At 33.5% G+C, this 11,088-nt stretch overlaps 1 pseudogene; it reads right to left on the bottom strand.

Annotated features, from left to right (window-relative positions):
- Window positions 1-1,702: 1,702 nt before the first annotated feature.
- LOC132643812 (tRNA-splicing endonuclease subunit Sen2-1-like) lies at window positions 1,703-4,215 on the bottom strand (annotated as a pseudogene).
- Between the last annotated feature and the right edge of the window lie 6,873 nt (window positions 4,216-11,088).

Below are 11,088 nucleotides of genomic sequence, written 5' to 3' on the forward strand. Positions count from 1 at the left end.
TTGAACTAGAAATAGCCAGCAAATGTATGATATATGTATAATCCATATAAGATGTGTATATAACCATGTATAGTTAGTGTATAATTCATGTATACCGGCTAGGAAAGGTAAATAATGAGGCCGACTATTTGTGTAAATATCTAAAATCCTTCTCTTTTTCCCACGTGTCTTAATCTCCAGAAACCAAATTGTCACCCATTAACATACACCAGTGTACCATCCATGACAATATGTACATAAAATACTCCAGGCACATACATCATTATCCATCTTTACCTTAAAAAGTTGCTGAAGTGCAGGTAGCTGCTGGGACTTCCACCTAAACCTAAGAGTTGGAGCAACAGTTGTGGTTCCAGCAGTTAGGTGTATGGATGTTGCTAAAAAAAATGTACCATGCTCGATTATATTATATTTTGAACTCATAATTTCAAAATATGGACACTAATAAGCTGATCCCAATATCCTGGTTTGGGGAGGCGAAGATTTTTATTTTCTAACGCGATGGAACCCTCAAAATCGCTTCTAGTCCAAATCAAGACTTCAAACGACCCCTTTCTCCCAAAAATTTAAAATGAGTTGACTGAAAAAAATAACATGATAGGGAATCTCTTATTCAACTGAAGAGCTATGAGAAATGTTTTATGATACAGTACAAACAAAGTTAGTTGCATTAACATTTTAGCTACCTATCGTAACTGTTTCAATTTACAGGTACATTTCAAGCTCCACTACTATTGTCAAGCAAGTTCACACAATTTGACTGGAGAAATTAGCTTGCCTCTAAGCAAATCCATTAAGCAGAAACGCTGCCTATAACATATTGGAATGAGAAATGACACAAGAAGAAGGCTGCCTGTAACATACTGGAATGAGAAATGACACAAGAAGACACGAATTGGCCTAATGTTTAGTCAAGTTATAGCAGGATAATGAGTTCTGCTGCTACCTTTCAGACATAAAATAATCCTAAATAGTGACATATTAATAAGTTGCATTTCAAGCTTTAAATTGTATCTGTAGTGGCCAAAGCCCCAGCAATTTGATGTTACCAGAGGATCTTGTATGCTAGTGATCAAGTGTGTCACCTGAACTATCACAGCATTAACTAAATCTGACCATTAGCACCCTTTTGTGCATCTTCAGCACTCGCTCCACCTTTAAAACACCCTGCCAATTGTGGCAAATTGAGGCTTGTTAAGTCATTTAAGCTAAAGGAAAAGAATGCTTGAAAGTGGCAATTTCATGCCTGTAGCTATTTGTGCTTTAGCAAATGTAATTGATGACGGATGACCGCTATGTCAGACTCTCAGTAATGTTGCGCATCTCAGGACCAAGCACATAGTTCTTGGAATTTCTCAAATCGAAGAACATCCTCTTTAACATTTACACGTCTCAGGATACCTCTTAAGTGAAGTTTAGGTCATAAAATGATTTTCTTGACATCACCGGTGAAGCACACTTAACCAATGGATAAAACGATACACAAGGAACTGTTCGTGATGCGTGGGGATTAACATCAAGCAACAAATATCACCAGAAGAAGTAAAGGCATACTGACAAGTCCTGTGCTTACACACACTTAGCCTCTTCACTAACTTCACAGTCCACGGCCAAATATTTTCAAAGAAAGACTCTTGGACTGTTCTGGTGAAATATGGTAACTGAGTTGCCTGATTGGAAATCAGCCCTCAATAATACCATGTCAATAAACAACATACATGTAGATATCTATAACATCAGTTAAGTATTCGTCAATCAGGATAGAACGCTTAAGATCCACCTCAACTTCATCTTCACAGTAGGTCATGAGTCCATCACTATAAAATATCTGCATCACATAGCCACCCACTACACAGGACTGGGAGGGTCGGAAAGCAGCACATGTACAACATTTCCTCCAAGTCTTGGCTCTTTGGCCCCTCTTGGCTGTTCAATTTTAGTTCCTAATGGCATTGGATCTTTTCCTATCCTCAGCTGCATCAATCGAATCAGGTGAATACTTCAAATGTGGACAAACCAGCTCCACTTCTGCACTTAATCATCTAGATCATAGCACGCAAATTCTCCCATGTTAACTAAAAAAGCTATGTGGACATTCGGGAAAATACCTTCATTTCCAAGGTCTCCTGAAGCCTTCAGTCCCCATAATCTTGTTAAAAGCATCAAACGGCCCACTATATCAAGGGATGGCAGAACCTGACTTGCATTCTATTGTCTGCTTGGATCCTAACTTCGACAAGATCAGCTGGGGGCTTGCCACACCTGATCACAAGGAGACATGCAATATAATGTGTTCCAGAATGAATGCTGCCGAATGGAGGGAATCAAAAAGCTAAAGCATAACAAGCCAGTACACTAAATATTTTTCTGCAAAGCCTTTCATACTTCACTTGCTTCTTATTTTATATGCCTTTTTTTTTTTTTGTGGGGGGGGGGGGGGGGGGGGGGGATTGACAAGTAGCAGAGCATACTTCACATTTTCATAGATTAGCAATATCAACATTCCCTAATCGATTTAGCAATATCAAAGTTTCTTTTATGAACTTCATATTTTTCGTCTCAGATTATCAATATCAACATTTCTTTTATCGACTTAGCATTAGCCGATCATTTTTACATTCTCCTCGACATGCACAAAGCTATAGGATATCAGAGATGAAATACATAAACAAGATAGCGTCATGAGGAATCTTAATAGTGACTGATGCCATCTTTAGTGGGGAGATGAAGAGAGCTAGACTATATAAAAATGTAATAAGTTGATAAATTCTAAAAACGTCAGAGCATACACTCTTCATAAACCCTTCCAAGGACAGCTACCACCATATATATCTAGGTACAGCAAATTAAATTTCAAAGGAAAATGAAACTGTTCCAAAGATTGTTTAGGACACCCGACACTTACATGGAATGAAGAAAATAATCAAATAGAATACGTGGTTACAAAAAGTGACATGATTTATTCAGGTCCACAAATACAACAAATGACAAGAAGCAAGGAACCCAAGTTATGTTCTGGTGATGGCTAGTCATCCATCTTATTACTCATAATTTTCCTTTAGCACCTGGAAAAGAGGATTGACAAGGTAATTCACAATCTAATAGAGATATTCTTATTCCCTAAAGAATGTTGAATCAATTGCTCAAAAAGTTTGGCAACGTGCTCTATAAACAAAAGATTACAGCTAATAGAAAACAAGTTCTTTTTTCTTTTTGAGTTGGTAAAGTAAGCTTGTAGAAGCAAGTTCATAATATGTTTCAAGCCACGTTCTTCTGGATTTCTAATGATAAGTCCCATTTCAAATGCACAACAAAAACAGAGTTAAATCTTACGCTACCAACTCATGTAGGAGTAAATATTGTCAGTTAATCACTTAACAACAAACAACAACAACGCGTCAGTCCAAAGCAAGTTGGATTCGACTACATGAATCCTGACTGTCCATGTCTCTCCGTTTACTCAATCTATATTATGTCGGCTATATAGTGGCAGTCAATCTATTGTCAAGTTGGGTCAAATTAATATTGTGTCTTACCTTCACGACGTTGCTCTAGACTCCATCTTGTGATTATTCTCTCTTCAACTACATAACTCTCTAAGCATGACTGAAAAACTGCATCACCTTGGTATTTAGTAATATTTAGAATTAGCAACATTTTCGCTACACTTCCACATAGTCGAAGAGTGCACTGGAAGTCAGACCAAACCCTCAGACAACCATTGGCATTACCATTTCGAGATGACAAAACAAGCACAGCATACTCTGAATGAACGGAAGCCGGATAATGACGATACACAACAAAGTCCACAGCATACTAAGACACCAATTTGACCACCCAAATTTTACTTCTTAAGTGAGAATAGGCTTTATATAAAACAGGAAAATTTTCCTTCTTTGAAGTCATATACTTCCTTAACTCATTGTTGTTCTCTTCACGATCATTGTGGTCTACAATCTTGATGCATAGTAGAGAATGGTACTGGTTAAAAGCTTCCTCCATAGAGAGTTGAAACCATTGTTCATTTGTTTCTGTTGTTACCTTTGGCCTACCAAAACGCAAACGATTGAGGAGTTCTTAAAGCACGCACATATTGGAGAGCAGCCCTCGAGAACTTGATTGGATGAGAGAAGATTGAAACTGGGAGACTATCTCTGAAATGTGATCTGCTAGAGCTTTCGTTTCAGCACTCTTCGCTTTTCACCTTGGTGCCATTATTATCATTCACAAAAATGTCAGGTTCCTATTTATAACTGTTATAGAACAAAGTAAAAATTCTGTAGCCAAAAACAGAGTAGCTTAACAGGGCTGACACACATATTAATACGAAATAAGAGTTGAGATATTTGTAAATGAAAATGAATCCGTCCATAAGTCATTAAGGTAATTTTTCATCTTTTGATGGAAACTTTTTTCTGTGATTCGAGGTGACCAATCACGTGAACATTATTTCCTCAAGGAAAAATATTTCTGACCATATCAAAACACCCTGGATATAGAATGTGGACTTCTTCGAAGGGCACCAAAATGCTCGATCGAAGAAAAACAGTAGCAAGTTAACCAACAAATAACACATCAAAAGGGCAGGACAAGTGATCAAGAGCTACAGTCAACAGCATGTCAAACACTATTCTTTTATTTTTTGCTGTAAACACTGACACAGAATCACAACCATATGAAAACACTAATCACCCACAATGCAATGACATACCACTAAACCACATTTTCAATTAAAACTACACTATTTTAAACTATTTATAAGTAGCAACTTACTTACAGTATATCATATATTTCTGAAGCATCTTACCATTTAAACTCCTAAAACTTTAGACCACCATTTCTTTAAAACTCGTAGAGCTTGTTCAGATAAAGGGTATTCCAGGATCCGCTATTGTGGAAACAAATCAAAAAAAACAAAATTGAAATTCTCTCCTGGCATCCTCAAAACCTCAAAGAAGAAAAGGAAGCTTAACATATTGTCTTTGTGGTATGTCAGAATTGTCCATGCATACATAGGGACATATACCTCTATTCATTTTGTACAGACCCTTTTAACTAATTTCCTCTTAATATTTGATCATAAAAATGAATCTATTCAACCTGATTAAGGCTACAAATGATGACGAGGATAATAGAGGGAGAAATAGTTTTTTGGCCCTTTACATTTTTTTTTTTAAAAAAGTTTTATGATCCTTTTCCGGGAGACAAATACATATACAACCCCTTCAACTTGATATTAAATTTCATTTTGACATCTAAACTAAGATTTATTTCAATTAGATACTCCAACATAGTTAAAAAGTGTATCAATTAAACACAAAATGTTAGACTATGGCAAAATATGTACTTTTTACCTTCCTAAGGCGGGTGAGTTTGTCTCAAGTAATATATATATATATATATATATATTTTTTTTTTCTTCTTAACAACTCATATTTTCTCTCTCTCTATGTTACCACCTCCTTTTACCATCATCCTCTTTGAGTCTTGTACCACCATCACCCTTCTCTTCTTTCAAATATTTATTTAAAACTACTGTAGACTTATACTAAACAAAACAAAAACAAAAAATCTTCTTTTCTTGATCAAATCAAGCAACGTCAAAACTTCCATGAAAGAATATGTCTGACCTAATAAATCAAGAAATAGAAACAATTCAACTTCGCTACAAGTAGCCTTTTATGGGTAACAGAGCATGAAAATCATCAAAATAACAGGGCATTATGTATTGGAACACTTTTATCTATGTTGGAGTGTCAAATTGTTACAAGCCTTAATTTAGGTGCCAAAAAGAAATTTAATGTCAAGTTTAAGGGATTGTATATGTATTTGGCCTTTTATTTTTTACACATAAGATATCTGAAAGGGTTATTTTTTTTTCTATTCAAATTGTAAGAGGACAAAAAATTTATTTTTTCGAAAAGATTGCAGAGTTTCTTCAAATTAACTGTTGTCTTAACAAATGTGTTGAGAAATGAAAGAATGATAGAATTAGGTGTAAATCTCTGGAAACCCAATGAACCAACACCATTTTCTGCTGATGTGTATACTGAAATAAGATACATATCTTAGGTGGTTAATTTGTAACGGATGCTTGAAAATATACGCAAAAGTTATTCTAACACACTTTATGTTGTATTCAGATGTGTAACTCGAACAAGTCATATTTCAAGCATCTAAATGAATATACTATCAAATTTAGAGGGTTAAATTAAACCTTAAATATATGACAACTCTTTTTTTTTTTTTTTTGTTTAATCGGATACTTCTTATATATAAAATATATACGCTAATTACATACTAGTTAGGGCAGCATTGCCCGTTGCTTGTCTTGGGTTAACACCCATTTACGGATCATTACAAAACGGAATAAGTCTGTCAAAAACAGTGCCCAATACGTCATCAAAATAAGCATTATAGACGAAAGGGAGGGACTAAGGTAGAGCTTGGTTGCTCGAAGTTGTATATATATGACAGCTCTTAATCCATACCAACTTTTAGTTCTCATCTTTAATGTACCTTAGATTAATGTCAAGAAAAGATCTAACAAATATTAAAAGAAACCTTGATACGTACATTAAACGTCAAAAAATAATATAACAAATAGTTTCTAAGATACAATTATTTCACTTTTTAAGGACGGATTTTTAAATGTTAGAATATAAACAGGACAAGAGTCTCTTCCTTAGTATTTTGTTGTATATATTTTGCATTACTGATATTGACGTGCATTTTGTCTCCTATAATGTTATTAGTGGTTGTGATAATACATTGACAGATACTGTTAAACAATCATGACCACATACTCCACGATAAAATATGGAGTAAATCCCACTAAACCCTCTTCACATTTTTTGTTTGAGAAACAATACCCCTTCCACCTTTTTGATCTTAAATCTAATGGTCAAGATGAATTGAAATTTTTTATGTATTATTAGAAGGTCATAAATGACCTTCAATTGTGATATATTACTGTACATATTTTCTAAAATTTGAAAAAATTACCAATACCCCATGCTCCTTTAGCGTAAACTAAAAACTCTTTGCATTAACAATTTACTGAGTTTTAAAATTATAAAACATCTGATTTTTAAGATTCAAACTGTAAATTTTTAGTTGTTATGCTTATTAGTGAAACGTTTTAAGCAATATGAACTATTTAAATATGTAAGAATGACATAAAATATTATAAGTTATACACAACTAGTAAAAATACTAGCGATAATACAAGTAATGAAGTAACATAATGGATTAAGACACAATAGAATTCAAATTAAACAACATGGAAATATTCCAAACAAAATTGGAAACTGGAAATCAAAAGAAGAAAAATAAATAGAATAAACAGATAAAATATTAATTTTTTTAAAGTGGAACTTTAATTTATATGTAATACTATAAATTATTCTCTTAAATAAATTGTAAAAATGCATGTTAGAATCCTGAGTAATAATTGAGGGTCATTTATGACCTTTTAAAAGTACATAAACTTTGGCAATTCATCTTGAGTTCTTGACCGTTAGATTTAAGACTAAGGGGGGTTTATTGTCCTATTCAAAAGGTGAAGAGGGTATTATTTCTCAAACAAAAAAGATTAAGAGTGTTTAGTGAGATTTACTCTAAAATATGCAAAAAGAAAAGGGGAACAATTATAAAATAGTCTCATTATTTCTCCAATTAGAGAGGGATATGTAACTGCATTAAATTTTATATTCCATATGAAGGAGTTATAGAATTTATCCCTGTAAGGGTTTTTAAAAGAGAGTAAATTGCCCTAGGTTATTCCACATATTATTATTAATCTTTTAGATTGGATGTTCAGATTCTTTCACATAGTATTCAAGCCAAATTTTGAAATGTCCGTCTCCAAGACCAATTTCTCTCATTGTGTTCTAGTGCTCTAGGCTTATTTTATTTTTTATTTTATGTATTCCTATATTCGACCCATCAAGTCGTTAACATTGCTCACTATGCACTAACTTCTTTATAGTGCAGTCTAAGGAGATGCTCTTGCTTCTTTATGACTTTCTAGAGCTCGTTGAGCCATTAATATTACTCTAGACCCATTTAAAGGCCTGTTGAGCATAATTTGCTTCCCTCTCCTCGCGACTCACTCTTATTACATCTCTCTCGTTCAAAAACAAAATTCACATGTAACCGATTTACACGTACATAAGGGTGTTACAGAACTTACTCTCATGGAATTGTAAGGATTTTGAGGGGTTTAAAAGCTCCTGGACTACTTCGCAATGTCCCTTTGCTTTTATAAGATTTTGAGTTGGATGCTCAGATTCTTTTATATGGTATCAGCGCTAATTTTGATGAACCCGTTGACACAACCCATTTCTCTCATCATGTTTTAGTGTCTGAATTTTTTTTCTGTCTCTAAATTTAGTCCATCGAGTCATTAACATCGCTCGCTACTTGGATTCTCATTATCTCAAGAATTTGGATTGAAAGTTCATATTTTTCTCACAGTTAAATGACTTGATCTATCTACATCTAACTTTCCTTTTTGAAATATTCAAATTAACATGAAATATAAGGTTTATTTAAAAAAAAAAAAAAGAGATATAAGTATAAAAATGGTTTAGAACATAAGATATATCAATATAATATTGTTTCTATTTAAGGAGTTTAATTACTCTTTCCTTGATTACAAATTTGCATATACTTCTTATAAATGTTCATTATTACGAAGAATATAAATAATTTTGCTTAATTCTTAGTTATGTAAATTTCGTTTCAAGCAATTTGAATAACCAATATTCACTTTAAAATTATTAAAAATTTAACATTTAAGCTCATACTCGGATTCTTAATTCCTTTAATTTTGTACAAAGATGTGGATCAATTAACAAAATAGATAGGAATTTCAAAGTCTAATAGAGCGACAGAAATAGTTTGTTTTAAAAGGTGTGGACGTAATGCGGCGTTTTACATATGCCTCAACAGGGCGTAAGCCCCGAGGCACAAGGTGTAAGCCCCATGTATATTTAACTTTAATATTTTATAAATTAATAAAACAAGCATACAAATAAAAAATACATTGAACTTATAGAAAAAATAATAAAATTATTAGAAGAATGTATATATCTATTATTAACATGCTAACATCTTCACGAACCACTAAAAAAAAAGCTTGAAAAAGTGAATGACGTAAAGATGCATTGCACCAATAATATGACTATGATGAAACATAATTAGAGTTGTGAAAATGATACTCTATCCTAATAATTCAAAGATAAAAACGACAATAATATAAAGTTATTGTTAAAATCTAAAAGAAGATAATAAATTAATACTCATTATAATATAAATAGTCAGAATAGAGTCTTCAAACATTATCTAAAGTAGAGCGATACCAAAATAAATTATAAAACCAAAAACTATTTTGAAAAGATAAATTGAAGAATGCTAAAAATATTTTGAAGAAAATAAAGCATAAATAAGGAAAATGTAAGCATAGAAGCATAGTAAGAAATGGAGGACAAAACTCTTTGCTTTGTAGTTTACATTTTGCATACCAAGGTTTAACGTGTATATGTTATTATGTAGACAACAGAGAGAGAAGATTACAAAATTAGGATAAACAATTAGAATTTTTTTTTTTTGAATTTTTGAGATTTTTTAGTTTGAGAATTTAGTGTGAGTTAACATTTCGATATTTAACTTTTTAAAAAAAGATTTATTAAGCAATTTTGGCTCAAATTTGAAAACGTTCTCAGGGCTTACGCTCTCAATGAATGCCCAGAATGTTGGGCTTACATCTAAGCGAACGCCCGGAAGGTTGGGCCGTACGCCTCAATACTTACACCCTACACGTACGCCTTTCGGCGTTTTTGGTACACCTCTGTAACACCTCGTGCATTCGGGCTAGAGTTTGACTTGTAAGACGGGAGTATGATGAAACCAATACGAGGAGTATAGGAAGAGTTTTGAAAACTAATCAAGTCATGAGAAGAGTCTTTTGACAAAACAAAGTCGGAAGCCACTCTACGGATCCTGTTTTCAAGTGAGTTTACAGAAGGTCTTACTTCAAGCGACTATAACACCTTTATTAATTGGGAATTTGGGAAAACTTCCTAAATGAAAGTTGTATCCCTTTGAAATAGCTTTCCAACAGTATATTATGGAGGTCAAACAGACATCTGTACAAAAAGTTATGGCCGTTTTACTGAAGGGTCGTAGAGCTATCCGCTCACTGGAAATTGCCATGACTAAATACAGACCAAATAAACGGTCCGTATTTTGAGATACAATCTGTATATATGACCGTATTTAGTGAGAAAATCACCCCAACATTCTATTTTTGTTCCGTGAGAATATACGGTCGATAAATACAGACCGTGTCTCAAAATACAGACCGTATTTATGGTTCGTAATTCTCCCGACGCAGTTAAGTATAAATACACCAGTTCAGTATTCTAATTCTATTTTTCATTCCTTCAAGCCCTAGAACGAAGTTCCTCTTCTCCCATCAATCCAAGACATTAAGGTAAGCCATTCCATGCCCTTCCAAGTCAATTCTAACATGTATTCGTGTAATCTAATAAGGAAATCATTGTTCCTAACCTAGGGTTTTCAAGAAAACCCAATTTCAAGGGTTAAGGTTTAGGCTTTTGGATTTCTTAAGGGTTAAGGTTTAGGCTTTTGGATTTCTTCTTCATTTATCACGTATTGTGGAGCGATTAAGATATGTAGGGTTTCTATCTACGTGTGAGAATATCCTTGTTCTTCCCTATGCCAGGTTCATCCATGATTATACAAAGTTCACCCAAAACTAGGGTTGTAGACATATTTATGATGACCCTAATTAAGCTCACGTACCATGAAATACCATGTTTGCATTGATAATTTGTTCTTGTATTCTTGATATTCCATTTTAGTTATTGAGAATCTGTCTATAATTCATGAAAACCCATACTTTACATTCCATGGGTTCTTGCATGCACGATATAAATTATGATGCTTATTTTCATGAAAATCCTACATGTCTCCGTGTTTTCATGCAAGTTATATTATGTATCTATGTTCATGTTAAACAATAATCATCAACCATGTTTTGGGAGTGTTATACCCTATTTT

This window comes from Lycium barbarum, chromosome 6 (genome assembly GCF_019175385.1).
Source record: "Lycium barbarum isolate Lr01 chromosome 6, ASM1917538v2, whole genome shotgun sequence".
Lineage (NCBI taxonomy): Eukaryota > Viridiplantae > Streptophyta > Magnoliopsida > Solanales > Solanaceae > Lycium > Lycium barbarum.